This window comes from Ahaetulla prasina, chromosome 1 (genome assembly GCF_028640845.1).
Source record: "Ahaetulla prasina isolate Xishuangbanna chromosome 1, ASM2864084v1, whole genome shotgun sequence".
Lineage (NCBI taxonomy): Eukaryota > Metazoa > Chordata > Lepidosauria > Squamata > Colubridae > Ahaetulla > Ahaetulla prasina.
Genome location: NC_080539.1, coordinates 370239558 through 370255797, shown reverse-complemented (window position 1 = coordinate 370255797; position 16240 = coordinate 370239558). Strand labels below are relative to the sequence as shown.

At 43.7% G+C, this 16240-nt stretch overlaps 1 protein-coding gene across 1 annotated transcript in view; it reads right to left on the bottom strand.

Moving 5' to 3' along the window:
• The window catches only part of CELF5 (CUGBP Elav-like family member 5), a 113446-nt gene that overhangs the window by 91772 nt on the left and 5434 nt on the right, over positions 1-16240 (bottom strand). The gene's annotated exons all lie outside the window — the stretch shown is intronic.

Genomic DNA, 16240 nt, shown 5'->3' with positions numbered 1-16240 from the left:
ATTAAGCGCATTGTCTCATCCAGCGGTGAGTTTCAAATATTCAAATATTCAAATATTATATGGTTCGCTACATACGTGCATTCTCCCTTTGTGTGTGCGCCTTCCGTTCCACGCATGGGCTTTGCTTGCTCGTGCGCCTTCCGCACATTTGCCCGCCAGGGGTGAAATCTATAAATTTTCCCTACCGGTTCTGTGGGCGTGGCTTAATTGGTGGGTGTGGCTTGGTGGTCAGGTGACTGGGTGGGCGTGGCCAATAACAATAAATAATAAAAATAATAAACAAAGTATACAAAACAATAAGAGATACCAAAAACCAACTTTCACACTTTACACACACACAACACAACACAACACAACTGACTCACACACAATGTAAAAGCAGCTGCACCTCGCCCAAAATGGCCCCTACAACAAGCAGGAACCTCACACAGCCACAAAAAGCTCAAAAACCAACTTTCACACTTTACACACAGACATAACACAACACAACTGACTCACACACACACACACAAAATGCCACATACAGCTTTGTGAGATTTTGTGCATTTGCGTCGTTAGAGTGAAACACTACAGAAACACAGAAATCTCAGAAATCTCTTTAAAAATAGAGGCACCGGTCTACTAATTGCCTTTTTTGGGGAGAGCACCAGTCTACCTTCTTTAAAAATAGAGGCACCGGTCTACTAATTGCCATTTTTTGGGAGAGCACCGGTCTACCTTCTTTAAAAATAGAGGCACCGGTCTACTAATTGCCTTTTTTTGGGAGAGTACCGGTCTACCTTCTTTAAAAATAGAGGCACTGGTCTACTAGCCCCCTACAGCGCTGATCAGCTGTAGTACGGCCCTTTGAAGCGCCCCGGCAGTCATTTAAGGCCGTTTGCAGCTATATCACCACCGAGAGCTTCAAGGACAGAGAAGAGGAACAGCGAGGCGTGGGCAGTGGAGGGGCCAGGGATTTTTGCTACCGGTTCTCTGAACTACCCGTCCCCCATTGCTACCGGATCGTGCGATCCGGTCCAAACCAGAAGCATTTCACCCCTGGTGCCCGCCCTCGAAAACGTGCCTTAATAGGACGGCATAGCACCAGGGTGGGTGGGCAGGCCACCTGCGATCTCCGCTACCAGTTCGCCTGAACCGGTATGAACTGGCTGATCTCGTGTCTGTGTGCAGAAAGCATTTAACCGCTTTATAAAACCTTACCAGTCGTAAGACCCCACCTGGAATACCGCCTCCGGGTTTGATCACCACATTGCAAAAAGAAAGATATATCTTAACCTGGGATACTGTATAATCCTGCAATCTGTGGTAAATACATGCCGGCTGCCAAGCATCTGATTTTTTTTTTTATCACATGACTGTGGGGATACTTGATCCATGGTGGCGCAGTGGTTAGAGTGCAGTACTGCAGGCGACTTCTGCTGACTGCCGGCTGCCTGCAATTTGGCAATTCAGATCTCACCAAGCTCAAGGTTGACTCAGCCTTCCGTCCTTCCGAGGTAGGTAAAATGAGGACCCAGATTGTTGGGGGCAATAGGCTGTAAACCGCTTAGAGAGAGCTGTAAAGCACTTTGACGTGGTATATGTCTCCTTCCTTCTTTCCTTCCTTCCTTCCTTCCTTCCTTCCTTCCTTCCTTCCTTCTTTCCTTCCTTCCTTCTTTCCTTCCAAGAGTCCTGGGGGCACAGTGGTAAGAATACAGCATTGCAGGCTGATTCTGCCCACTCCTAGCAGTTCGATTCTCACCAGGCTGAAGGTGGACTCAGCCTTCCATCCTTCCGAGGTGGGTAAAATGAGGACCCAGATTGTTGGGGGCAATAGGCTGTAAACCGCTTAGAGAGAGCTGTAAAGCACTTTGACGCGATATATAAGTCTCCTTCCTTCCTTCCTTCCTTCCTTCCTTCCTTCCTTCCTTCCTTCTTTCCTTCCAAGAGTCCTGGGGGCACAATGGTAAGAATACAGCATTGCAGGCTGATTCTGCCCACTCCTAGCAGTTCGATTCTCACCAGGCTGAAGGTGGACTCAGCCTTCCATCCTTCCGAGGTGGGTAAAATGGGGACCCAGATTGTTGGGGGCAAGAGGCTGACTCTGTAAACCGCTTAGAGAGGGCTGTAAACGCCACTGTGAAGCGGTATATCACTCTAAGTGCTGTTGCCAGTGCTATAGTTACGAAGGTCATAAGTGTGAGGACTGGCCGCTAGTCCCTTTTTTCCATGCTGGGGTAACTTTGAGCAGGTTTGTTAAATGAATGGTTGTAAGTCGAGGGGGTGCCTGTAGGTCACACACCATGTCATAAGCCTGGAAGAATCATGCGAAGTATTAGCAAGGCTTTATGAAACCTTAGTTCAGGCCACATCTGGAATTCTGCATCCAGTTTTCGTCACCACGTTACAAAAAAGATGTTGGAAAAAGTGCAAAGAAAAGCAACTAAAACGATTAAAGGCCTGGAGACATATGAGTTGGGGCATTTGGGTTTGAACAGTCTAGAACAGGGGTCTCCAACCTTGGCAACTTTAAGACTTGTGGACTTCAATTCCCAGAATTCAAAGCTGGCTGAGGGACTCTGGGAGTTGAAGTCCACAAGTCTTAGTTGCCTAGGTTGGAGACCCCTGCTCTAGAGAAAAGAAAGACTCGGGGGGGACAACAACATGATAGCCATCTTCCAATATCTCAGGGGCTGCCACAAAGAAGAGGGGCTCAATCTATTCTCCAAAGCCCCTGAGGTCAGGACAAGAAGCAATGGGTGGAAACTAATCAAGAAGAGAAGCAACCTGGAATTAAGGAGAAACTTCCTAGCAATGAGGACAATTAACCAGTGGAACAGCTTGCCACCAGGAGTTTTGGGTGCTTCATCACTGGAGGCTTTTAAGAAGAGACTGAACAATTACTTGTCTGAAATGGGCCTCCTGCTTAAAGTGGGGGTTGGACTAGAAGATCTCCAAAGTCCCTTCCAGCTGTATTCTGATTGGCTGAAACTAGGAATCCCTCTATCATCAAGGCCAGGAGAATCTACTCGTCTCCTACGCTGTAGTGTAGGCAAACGATCACGTTAACAAATATCAGGAGGATAACCCTTTCTCAACTGAGACAGTTTACAGGTGGTTCCCGATTTACAATATTCGTTTAGTGACAGTTCAAAGTTACAACAGTTCAAAGTGACAGTTCAAAGTTCAAAGTTAGAATGGCACTGGAAAAAACCGAGATATGACCAATTAACTACGATTTATGACCTATGGCCTATCATTTTGTTGTTTTATGTGTTTATACTGTGAGTTTCAGTACCAGAGACAAATTGCTCATGTGTCCAATCACAATTGGCCAATAAAGAATTCTATTCTATTCTATTCTATTCTATTCTATTCTATGCTATGCTATGCTATGCTATGCTATGCTATGCTATGCTATGCTATGCCATGCCATGCCATGCCATGCCATGCCATATTCTATTCTATTCTAGTCTATTCTAGTCTAGTCTAGTCTAGTCTATTATTTATTTATTTATTTATTTATTTATTTATTTATTTATTTATTTATTTATTTATTTATTTATTTATTTATTTATTTATTTATTTATTTATTTATTTATTTTATTAAATTTCTATACCGCCCTTCTCCCGAAGGACTCAGGCAGTTACAGCCAAATATAAAACAATATTCATAATATTCTGTTCTCCATATTCCATCCTATTCCATATTCCATTCCATTCTATCTACGCTATCCTATCCTATTCCATATTCCACATTCCACATTCCATATTCCACATTCCATATTCCATTCTATTCTGTTTTATTCTATTCTATTCCATTCCATTCCATTCCATTCCATTCCATCCTATCCTATTCCATATTCCATATTCCATATTCCATATTCCATATTTTATTCTATTCTATTCTATTCTATTCTATTCCATTCTTTTTTTATTTTATTTTATTTTGTCACACTGTATATATAAGCATAAGCATGAAATAATTATACAGTATATAAGCATATATATGAGTATGTAATAACTATATTAATTGGATATAATGAAAGGAAACAATAGGACAGGAACGGTAGGCACGCCCCTTACAAGCCTCTTAGAAATGGGGTGAGGTCAATAGTAGTCAGTTTTTGATTGAAGCTTTTGGGATTTTGGGAAGAATCAGGTAGTTTATTCCAGGCATTAACAACTCTGTTACTGAAGTCATATTTTCTGCAATCAAGATTGGAGCGGTTCACATTAAGCTTAAATCTGTTGTGTGCTCATGTATTGTTGCAACTGAAGCTGAAGTAGTCTTTGACAGGAAGGACATTGCAATAGATGATTCTATGAGTTAAATTCAGGTCATGTCGAAGTTGGTGTAGTTCTAAATTTTCTAAACCCAGGATTTCAAGTCTGGTGGCATAAGGTATTTTGTTGTGATCAGAGGAGTGGAGAACTCTTCTTGTAAAATATTTCAGGACACGTTCAATTGTATTGATGTCAGAAATGTGGTGAGGGTTCCAGACAGTCTCTGTTCTGTTCTGTTCTGTTCGGTTTGGTTCCGTTCCATTCCATTCCATTCCATTCCATTCCATTCTATTTTATTCTCCATATTCCATCCTATTTCATATACCATTTTCCATTCTTCCACTTACAACCATTGCAGCATCCTAGTAATCCCAGAATTAAGACCCAGGGACTTGGAAACGGGCATGCCTTTATGACGGTTGTGGAGTCCTGGGGTCTCTTTTTTGCAACCTTCTGACAGGTGAAGTCAATGGGGAAACCAGATTCACTTGACAACCATGTTAACTTAACAATTGCAGTGGCTCACTTAACGACCAGAAAAATCTTAAAACGGGGGGCAAAACTCACTTAACAACTGTCTCGCTGAGCATCAGAAATTTCGGGTTCAGTTGTGGCCGTATGTTAAGGACTACCTGCATTCTTTTCATATGCATGGTCCGCTTATTGAACTCTGATCATTCATAGCTCTCCTGACCTGGGCATTTCTGGTTCAAATTCCCCAGCTGATCCTTTTAACCCTAAGCAAAGCCGTTTTCATTTGAAGTCCCTGGAGCCTTACTCCCTCCCCGTCTCCAACAGGGCCTGTTATCAGACTCTGAGTCTGATAATGAAGATGAACGGCCTGTCATGCCTCCAGCCCCCGGCCCTGGCCCCATGCCCGGAGAGGATTCCAGGAGTGGAAGGAGAAGCCCGATAAACCTCACTCCTTCGGCGTGTGTTCCTTTGGCTCAGACTTCAGAGCAGGAAGCCAGCCAGGTGGTGGAATTACTGACAGCAGATCCCGCTGAAGACAATTCAAAGTGGGAGGACCCTCGCTTCCGGAGATCTGAGAGGCGACGCCAGCAGAAGGAAAGGTGGGGCAGGCCTGGATAAATGCTGAGTCATGGAGCCACACCCCACAGCCTATATAAAGGACCTGCTTTTGGTATTCCAACCTTGAGTCAAGCAAAGTCTCATCTAGTTTGCTGAAGTCACAACTTGGACTCCTGCCTGCCCTGAGAAACCTCGAAGGAACTTGGCAAGCTGCAGAGGCTTCGTTGCCAAATTGGTTACGGACTTCCTTGACTCGTTCGGCGGAGTGGGGAATGGGACACGACACTTACAAAGGAGTTGTCTGAATGAAACTGTTCTTGAAGTTTACAAAATCTGATTTCCTCCTCTATCAAAGGCCACTTTGAACAAGGCTCCAAGGGAAGGGCCAGTGCTAGGTCCAACCAGGACATAATCTGGGGTTTTAAAAAACCCAAATTCCGCTTTTGATCATCTGATGTCCCCTCATATAGAAAACGGTTGGTCTGCAGACAACATACAGGTAGTCCTCAACTTATGACCATAATTGACAAAAAAACCCCACCCACCCCCAATTTATGTTGTGAGGGGAAAAATTGGTTCAGTGTATTTGTCCCATTTTACGGCTTTTCTCACCACCGTTGTTAAGTGAATCACCATAGTTGTTAAAACTAGTAACACGGTTGTGAAGTGGTTTTCTCCGTTGACGTTGGTCAGTTGGTCGCAAAAGGGGAACACATGACTCTGGGACAAATGTGACAAACTGTCAACAAATGTGAGTCAGTTTGTCAAGCATCCAAACGTGACCATGGAGGATGCCGCAACGGTCGTTAAGTGTGAAAAATGGTCACCGGTCACTATTGTCAGGGCCATTGTAATTTCAAACGGTTGCTAAATGAACTGTTGTAAGTTGAGGACTACCTGCAGCTCTGTTTACGCCCTGTTTGCTAAAGCAACATGGACTCCTGGACTTACGCCCACAGCCGGGACCAGAATTTTAATTGCTAAGCAAGACCGTTGTTAAGTGAGCCATGCCCAATTTTACCAGTTGTTTTTTTTTGCCACAACTAGCCCACAAATCACAAAAGATTGACAACAGAATAGAAATTAAAAAATAAAACTGATGGCAGGACGTTGGTCAGTTAAAGAAAGATGGAATTCTGGGATTTCAAATGCACGAATGCTGCCTGGGGAATTCTGGGAGTTGAAGTCCACAAATGCTGCCTGGGGAATTCTGGGAGTTGAAGTCCATAGAACCTGACTAGGAAATTCTGGGATTTCAAATCCACAAATGCTGCCTGGGGAATTCTGGGAGTTGAAGTCCACAAATGCTGCCTGGGGAATTCTGGGAGTTGAAGTCCACAGATGCTGGCTAGGGCATTCTGAGATTTCAATTCCACAAATGCTGCCTGGGGAATTCTGGGAGTTGAAGTCCATAGAACCTGACTAGGAAATTCTGGGACTTCAAATCCACAAATGCTGGCTGGGGAATTCTGGGAGTTGAAGTCCACAGATGCTGGCTAAGGAATTCTGGGAATTGAAGTCCATAGAACCTGACTAGGAAATTCTGGGATTTCAAATCCATAAATGCTGCCTGGGGAATTCTGGGAGTTGAAGTCCACAGATGCTGGCTAAGGAATTCTGGGAATTGAAGTCCATAGAACCTGACTAGAAAATTCTGGGATTTCAAATGCTACCTAGGGAATTCTGGGAGTTGAAGTCCATAGAACCTGACTAGAAAATTCTGGTATTTCAAATCCACAAATGCTGGCTGGGGAATTCTCAGAGGTAAAGGCCACCATGCTGGCTAGAGCATTCTGGGAGTTGAAGTCCACCCATCTTAAAGCTGCTGAGGTGGAGAAACACTATTCCAGAGAACCAAACTAGCCTTGTCTGATTGCCCGAAAGCTAAGCAGGATCAGACCTGGCAAGTGTGCGGATGGGCGAGGGCTTCCGTCTCTTCCTTGCTGCATTTCTCTTCCTCCTCCGGTTTCCTGAACGGGGACAATTTACAGACAGGAGAAACGGAACCCACACTTGTGTATGTGTGTGTGTGTATGTGTCTTGTTCCATGTGTTCGGCACCATCTGTGAAAAGTGCAACCTACACACCAGCTGGAGCCGCCACGGCAGAGAGATAGTGAAAAAAATGAAGGGGGAAGAGAAGAAATGACAGAGATTTTTGAGGAGGGAATGGCGGAGAACGGATCGTTCTATGAAGTTCGTTTAAGTTCCACCACGGGAGAACAGTTGGTGAGGGGCCCTGAAAGGTCAAAAAAGTCAAAATGGCAGACGCACCCATTCCGCCGAAGCCCTGCCACTGTTCAACATGGGTTGCGTGAGCAAGGCTCCAATGGGATGGCTGCAGCTGCCATTTTGACTTTTTTGACCTCCCCTCTGTAGATACTGTGGTAATTAAGAGGATGCATTCGCAAATAACTACAGGCCGTCCTCGACTTACAACTGCATCCGAGCCCAAAATTTCTGTCGCTAAGCAACACAGTTGTTTTGCCCGAGTTGAGGACATTTTTGCTATGGTTGTTAAGTGAATCACTGGATTGTTAAACCAAAACGAGCTTCCCCATTGAATTTCCTTGTCAGGGATGGTTGCACATGACCCAGAGGTGGGTTTCAGCAGGTTCTGACCACTTCTGGAGAACCGGTAGTGGAAATTTTGAGTAGTTCGGAGAACCAGTAGTAAAAATTCTGACCATCGATTCTCTGCCTCCCGAGTCCCAGCTGATCAGGAGGAAATGGGGATTTTACAGTTTCCTTCCCCTGGAGTGGGGTGGGAATGGAGATTTTACAGTATCCTTCCCTTGGAGTGGGGAGGAATGGAGATTTTGCAGTATCCTTCCCCTGGAGTGGGGTGGGAATGGAGATTTTACAGTATCCTTCCCTTGGAGTGGGGAGGACTGGAGATTTTACAGAATCCTTCCCTTGGAGTGGGTAGGAATGGAGATTTTACAGTATCCTTCCCTTGGAGTGGGGAGGAATGGAGATTTTACAGTATCCTTCCCCTGGAGTGGGGTGGGAATGGAGATTTTACAGAATCCTTCCCCTGGAGTGGGTAGGAATGGAGATTTTACAGTATCCTTCCCCTGGAGTGGGGTAGGAATGGAGATTTTACAGTATCCTTCCCTTGGAGTGGGGAGGAATGGAGATTTTACAGTATCCTTCCCCTGGAGTGGGGTGGGAATGGAGATTTTACAGTATCCTTGCCCTGGAGTGGGGAGGGAATGGAGATTTTACAGTATCCTTCCCTTGGAGTGGGGAGGAATGGAGATTTTACAGTATCCTTCCCCTGGAGTGGGGTGGGAATGGAGATTTTACAGTATCCTTGCCCTGGAGTGGGGAGGGAATGGAGATTTTACAGTATCCTTCCCCTGGAGTGGGGTAGGAATGGAGATTTTACAGTATCCTTCCCCTGGAGTGGGTAGGAATGGAGATTTTACAGTATCCTTCCCTTGGAGTGGGGAAGAATGGAGATTTTACAGTATCCTTCCCCTGGAGTGGGGTGGGAATGGAGATTTTACAATATCCTTCCCCTGGAGTGGGTAGGAATGGAGATTTTACAGTATCCTTCCCCTGGAGTGGGTAGGAATGGAGATTTTACAGTATCCTTCCCCTCCCACACCCACCGAGCCACACCCACAGAACCGGTAGTAAAAAATTCTGAAACCCACCACTGACATAAACCCGTCATAAATACAGGCAGTCTTTGACTTACAACAGTTCATTTAATGACCGTTCAAAGTTGCAACAGCACCGAAAAAAAGTCACTGAATGAATTGTTGTAAATCGAGGATTACCTGTATTTTTTAAAAAATCCATATTACTTCTTCTTTTTTTATTAAACAGCACATGACACGAAGAGGAAAGTGCTAAGAAATTTGATCAGTGGGACATGAGTAACTTATTTAGACAGCAAAATCTAATTATCAACAAGACAAAGATAAATCCTCTCTTTTTTTGGGAGACTTTTAATTCACAATAATCTAGTTTACCCTACTTTTTTTTTTAAATTTGCATTTATATCCCGCCCTTCTCCGAAGACTCAGGGCGGCTTACATTGTGTAAAGCAATAGTCTCATCCTATTTGTATATTTATATACAAAGTCAACTTATTGCCCCCACAACAATCTGGGTCCTCATTTTACCTACCTTATAAAGGATGGAAGGCTGAGTCAACCTTGGGCCTGGTGGGACTAGAACCTGCAGTAATTGCAAGCAGCTGCTGTTAATAACAGACTGTCTTAGCAGTCTGAGCCACTCAAGGATCCTACAGCAAGGATACTACTTGCTGTAGTATCTTCAAACAAGTAACAGGGTATCAGGAAAAAAAATGCAGAAAGAAGGGTCATTCGACTGAATTCAAAAGTCTCAACTTACAGCAGTTCATTTAGTCACCGTTCGAAGTTACAACGGCACTAAAAAAGCCGTGACAATTTTCCACACAACCATTGCAGGATCCCCTATAGTCACATGATCAAAATTCCATCCCTTGGCAACTGGTTCATACTTACGACGGCTGCAGCGTCCTGGGGTCATGTGATCTCCTTTTGCAACCTTCTGAGAGGCAAAGTCAATGGGGAAACCAGATTCATTTAACAACTGTGTGACTCCCTGTTTCCCCGAAAATAAGACCCAACCGGAAAATAAGTCCTAGCATGATTTTTCAGGATTCTCGTAATATAAGCCCTATCCCAGTGGTGAAATTCCAATTTTATTACTACCGGTTCTGTGGGCGTGGCTTGGTAGGTGTGGCATGGCTTGGTGGGCATGGCAGGGGAAGGATACCGCAAAATCTCCATTCTCCCCCCACTCCAGGGGAAGGATACCGCAAAATCCCCATTCCCTCCCCACTCCAGGGGAAGGATACTGCAAAATCCCCATTCCCTCCCCACTCCAGGGGAAGGATACAGCAAAATCTCCATTCTCCCCCCCCCTCCAGGGGAAGGATACTGCAAAATCTCCATTTTCCCCCCACTCCAGGGGAAGGATACTGCAAAATCCTCATTCCCTCCCCACTCCAGGGGAAGGATACTGCAAAATCCCCATTTCCTCCGCGCTGCAGGGGAAGGATACTGCAAAATCCCCATTCCCTCCCCACTCCAGGGGAAGGATACTGCAAAATCTCCATTCTCCCCCCACTCTAGGGGAAGGATACTGCAAAATCCCCATTCCCATCCCACTCTCAGGCCAGGCAGAGGTGGTATTTGCCAGTTCTCCGAATTACTCAAACCTGCTGGATTTCACCCCTGCCCTATCCCAAAAATAAGCCCCAGTTAAAATTGTCAACCAAACGCAGCCTGTATTTTCCCCAAAATAAAACCTAACCGGAAAATAAGCCATAATGCATCTTTTGGAGCAAAAATTAATATAAGACCCGGTCTTATTTTGGGGGACGCACACAATAGATTTAAGCTTAATGTTAACCGCTCCAATCTTGATTGTAGAAAATATGACTTCGGTAACAGAGTTGTTAATGCTTGGAATGCACTACCTGACTCTGTGGTCTCTTCCCAAAATCCCCAAAGCTTTAACCCAGAGGTTCCCAATCTTTTTCGCCCGCGGCTCCCCCGGAAATCCGACCTGCAACTGCGCATGCGCACCAGACGCCCCAGAAATGGCGCATTAGCGCCAGACCCAGCGGGCGCAGATATTCCGCGGCGCCCCCATGATGATAGCGCGGCTCCCTGGGGAGCCGCGGCTCACACTTTGGGAATCACTGCTTTAACCTAAGACTGTCTACTATTGACCTCACCCCATTCCTAAGAGGTCTGTAAGGGGCGTGCATAAGAGCACCAGCGTGCCTACCGTCCCTGTCCTAATGTTCCCTTTGATTGTATCCAATTCGTATAGTTATTTCATGCTTATGCTTATATATACTGTTGTGTTTGACAAATAAAATAAATAAATAAAATAAACTTAACAGCTGAAGAGACTTAACAACTGTGGCAAGAAAAATCATAAAATGGGCAAAATTCACTGAACAAAAGTCTCGCTTAGCAACCAAAAATTTGGGCTCAATTGTAGTGGTAAGATGAGGATTACCTATACATGATTCAGAATTTTTGGGTGGGATGAAAAGTCATTCAGAATCTGTGCATTTCAACGATTTCAGGATTAAATAGATGCAATGTAGAAATAGCAGTGCAGCGATGGGAATCGCAATGAAAGCAAAATATTAAATTTATGGTGAATGTCACCCTTAGTCAGAATGGCTTCAAGCTGTTTTATCGCTGGGATATCACTCCAGTCTTAACTCCTAAAATAGATAAAGCCTTCTCTAAAAAAAAAATGGTTGGAAATATAACGAGCAGCTTGGGTCATTATATATATATTTTGATGGCAGTGTTGCAGAGCTCAACGATTCTGGAAGATGATTCATACTAAAAGGAAACTATTATTAAGAGCTGAATTCCGAATTGTAAAAAGGACAGTAAAGTCACACCTTAAAAGTAAATCCGACATAGAAATTAATGCCAAGTGGAAACCAGTCCTGCACCATAATTTAGTGCATGGATTTATACCCCATCTAAAATTTCAAAATTGTACATCTCAGATTTGTTCTTCGATCTCATGTGATAACTAAAGCAAGAACCCAATCTCGGTATTGGTTCAATTTATTGCTGCTTATCTATACTGATTTGGATTGTATTGAGCCTGGTAACCTGATATTAATTTAATATAATATAACAACAGAGTTGGAAGGGACCTTGGAGGCCTTCTAGTCCAACCCCCTGCCCAGGCAGGAAACCCTACACCATCTCAGTCAGATGGTTATCCAACATTTTCTTAAAAATTTCCAGTGTTGGAGCATTCACAACTTCTGAAGGCAAGTCGTTCCACTTATTAATTGTTCTAACTGTCAGGAAATTTCTCCTTAGTTCTAAGTTGCTTCTATCCTTGATTAGTTTCCACCCATTGCTTCTTGTCCTGCCTTCAGGTACTTTGGAGAATAGTTTGACTCCCTCTTCTTTGTGGCAACCCCTGAGATATTGGAATACGGCTATCATGTCTCCCCTAGTCCTTCTTTTCATTAAACTAAGCATACCTAGTTTTTATTAAACTAGACATTTATGCTTAATTCTCAGCAGCGTTTTTTAGTCATTTAAAGTGATACATTCACTTGGTGCTTCAGGTAGCCCTCGACTTGCAACAATTAGTTTAGTTTAATGACTGTTACGACAACACTGAAAAAATGTAACATGATGGTTTTTCAAACTTTTATCTGTTGCAGCATTCCCAAGGTCAGATGCTTGGCAAGTGACTCATATTTATGACGGTCGCAGTGTCCCAGGGTTCCGGGATCCGCTTTTGAGAACTTCTGACAAACAAAGTCAGTGCTGACAGTGCTACATCGCTGAGCAGTGGAAATCCCGGTGCCGTCGTAACTCGAGGACCATCTGTGCGCTTTCCCTCAAAAGTTAAATTGCAAAACAAAGGCACCCAATGCATGCTCCCCTTCAAAGCCACTGCAGGCCCAAGGGTTGCCAAAACAATGCAGCCTTGACTCAGGGAACATTACTGAGACGGGTGCCTGGTTAGAAACAGGGGTGCTGTGAGTTCGAGTCCTGCCTTAGACACAAAGCCCGCAGAGTGATTTTAGGCCAGTTGGACAGTCCCCTTTCTTGCATTACGAGGAAAGTGAGGGAGATGGATGGTTAATAAGTTTGGAAGGAAGGAGGGAAGGAAGGAAAGAAGGAAGGAAGGAAGGAAGGAAGGAAGGAAGGAAGGAAGGAAGGAGGGAAGGAAGGAAGGAAGGAAGGAAAAATAAATAAACAGGGAGGAAGAAAGGAAGGAAGGAAAGAGAGAGAAAGGGAGGGAGGGAGGAAGGAAGGAAAGAGAGAGAAAGGAAGGGAGGGAGGGAGGGAGGGAAAGAGGAAGGAAGGAGGGAGGAGGAAGGAGGAGGAATGAATGAATGAATAAATAAATACATAAATAGGGAGGAAGAAAGAAAGGGAGAAAGGGAGAAAGGGAGAAAGAGAAAGAAAGAAAGAGAGAGAGAGAGAGGAGGAAGGAAAATAAATAGAAAGGAAGGAAGGAAGGAAGGAAGAGAGAGAAAGGAAGGAAGGAGGGAGGAGGGAGGAGAGGGTGAATGAATGACTGAATAAATAAATAAATAAATAGGAAGGAAGGAAGAAAGGAAGGAGAAAGGGAGAAAGAGAAAGAAAGAGGAAAGAAAAATAAATAAATAGGGAGGAAGGAAGGAAGGAAGGGAGAAAGGGAGAAAGGGAGAAAGAGAAAGAAAGAGGAAAGAAAAATAAATAAATAGGAAGGAAGGAAGGAAGGAAGGGAGAAAGGGAGAAAGGGAGAAAGAGAAAGAAAGAGGAAAGAAAAATAAATAAATACGGAGGAAGGAAGGAAGGAAGGAAGGAAGGAAAGAGAGAGAGAAAAAGAAAGGAAGAAGGGAGGGAGGGAGAGAGGAGGAATGAATGAATGAATGAATAAATAAATACATAAATAGGGAGGAAGAAAGAAAGGGAGAAAGGGAGAAAGGGAGAAAGAAAGAATAAATAAAGAAAGAAAGAAAGAAAGGAAGAAGGAAGGAAGAAGGAAGGAAAATAAATAAATAAATAAATAAATAAATAAATAAATAGAAAGAAAGAAAGTAAGTCAGTCAGTCTTCATGGTAAATTTGGTGGGGGGATGGAATTGATTGGGGAATTTGCTCCCCCTGCCATCTTTTTAGTCTATAGCCACTTGCTGGATCTGGTCCACTTTCAATCTTGATCTCTCTTTTCCTATTTTCTCCTTCTTCTTCTTCTACTACTACCCATTAAATAGTTCCATTGCGTTCATTTTTAGTGGGGGGGGGGAAGCCATCAAGCTGACCTTTAGAGTTTTGACACAACACCCTCCCCCCCACCCTCCCCGGGCCCTCTGCATAATTTCCTTCCACTATTCTGCTGGGTTTGGGAAGAATTCAAAGAAAATTGTGAATAGCAGACAGGAATTCTCCAGAGGAGAAATTACTCATGATTTCAGCTCTGCGTGTACTCACTCACTCGCTCTCTCTGTCTCTCTCTCTCTCTCTCTCACACACACACACACACACCACAAAACAAGTCTGCAGAATTCGCAAGGCAAAATCAGCCCACCTACCACGTATTTTGGCACTTCCCAGCTGTTCAACCCACTCCTGGGGGATTTATTGCACCCAACTGGGACTTCTGAATATGAGCGTCGGTCGATGAACCAGGATGGTGGGCCAAATTTAGGTTTTGAAGCGCCAGGGAGAAGGTGGCAAAATTAACAGCTGCAATCCTGACTTCCAAAGCCGGAAATAATTTTCCTGCCCCTCCCAGAGAACCAAATAATTAATTCTCTTCGAAGTCAGGGTACAAAATCAGCCGGCGGAACTCCTTGCTGCAGGATGCGGCGATAGCTAAATCGTGTGGATTTCTTTTAGATATATATACATTTATTCCATTTCTGCATCACCCGTCCCCCGGAGGTTTGCAACGTCGTAATAAAAGCACATAATAAAAGCGTAAAATAATACTAATAACAGAGTTGGAAGGGACCTTGGAGGTCTTCTAGTCCAACCCCCTGCCCAGGCAGGAAACCCTACATCATTTCAGACAAATGTCTATCCAACATTTTCTTAAAAATTTCCAGTGTTGAACATTTACAACTTCTGGAGGCAAGTTGTTCCACTGATTAATTGTTCTAACTGTCAGGAAATTTCTCCTTAGTTCTAAGTTGCTTCTCTCCTTGATTGAGGAAAAGAATTAAAAACGTACAAGGAAAAAATAAAAATTAAATTAACCATGATTGTTGGTTAGAGTAGCTTACTGGCTGAAATGCTTCTGCTTAACAAAACACCATGACTATGTCTATATATAACACATTTAAGGCACCAGGCTAGAAACTGGAAAACTGTGAATTCTGGTCCTATTTTAACCATGAAAGCCAACTGGGTTTCTGAGCCAATCACTGGGAGATTGTGAGTTCTAGTCTTGCCTTCTGCATAAAAGCCACCTGGGTAACTTTCGGCCAATAACCTGGCTGAGTTCACACCGGATTCTTAAGCTTACCACACCCAGGTAAACAAAACACCCTGGCTTGTGTCAATATAACACACTTACGCTTAACTTAGCAAACATCTTAATAATAAAAGAAGAGACAGTTTTGTCCAGTGGTTAAAGCGCCAGGCTAGAAAGAAGGAGCCAGTTGGTGAAAGGAGGAGGAGGAAGGCTTAAGTTGGATATGTTATTTGTAAAAATACCGAAGGACGGATACAAATAAATAAATCAAGTGATTTTCGGATGGAGCTTTAAAACACTTCTACAAAACACACACCTTTAAAAGTGCATTCATGCAAAAATGGATCACATTTTCCCTCTATTTGGGCCCTTTTTACCATTTCAGCATTCTCCCTCTTACTTGGGCTGCTCTTTACATTATTTTGAAGATATAATTTCAAAATGGGCCATGGTAGCTCAGGCTGTAAGAAGCCTGTTATTAAAACACAGCAGCCTGCAATTACTGCAGGTTTAAGCCCGGCCCAAGGTTGACTCAGCCTTCCATCCTTTATAAAGTAGGTAAAATGAGGACCCAGATTGTTGGGGGGGCAATAAGTTGACTTTGTAAATATACAAATAGAATGAGACTATTGCCTTATACACTGTAAACCGCCCTGAGTCTTCGGAGAATAAAGATTAAATGTAAATAAATTAAAAAAAAATATCCCCTTTAGCCAGGGATGTCCAAACTTGGCCCCTTGAAGAGTGGTGGACTTCAACTCCCAGAATTCCCCAGCCAGCAACTTGCTCATATTCATAGCTCATGCTGGCTGGGGAATACTGGGAGTTGAAGTCCACCACTCTTACAAGGGGCCAAGTTTGGACACTCCTGTCTTTAGCATTTATTTATTTGGGTCTTCTTCAATTTTTGGTCACCACATTACAAAAAAGATGTTAAAAAAAAAAAGTGGAGAGAAGAGCGACTAAGATGAT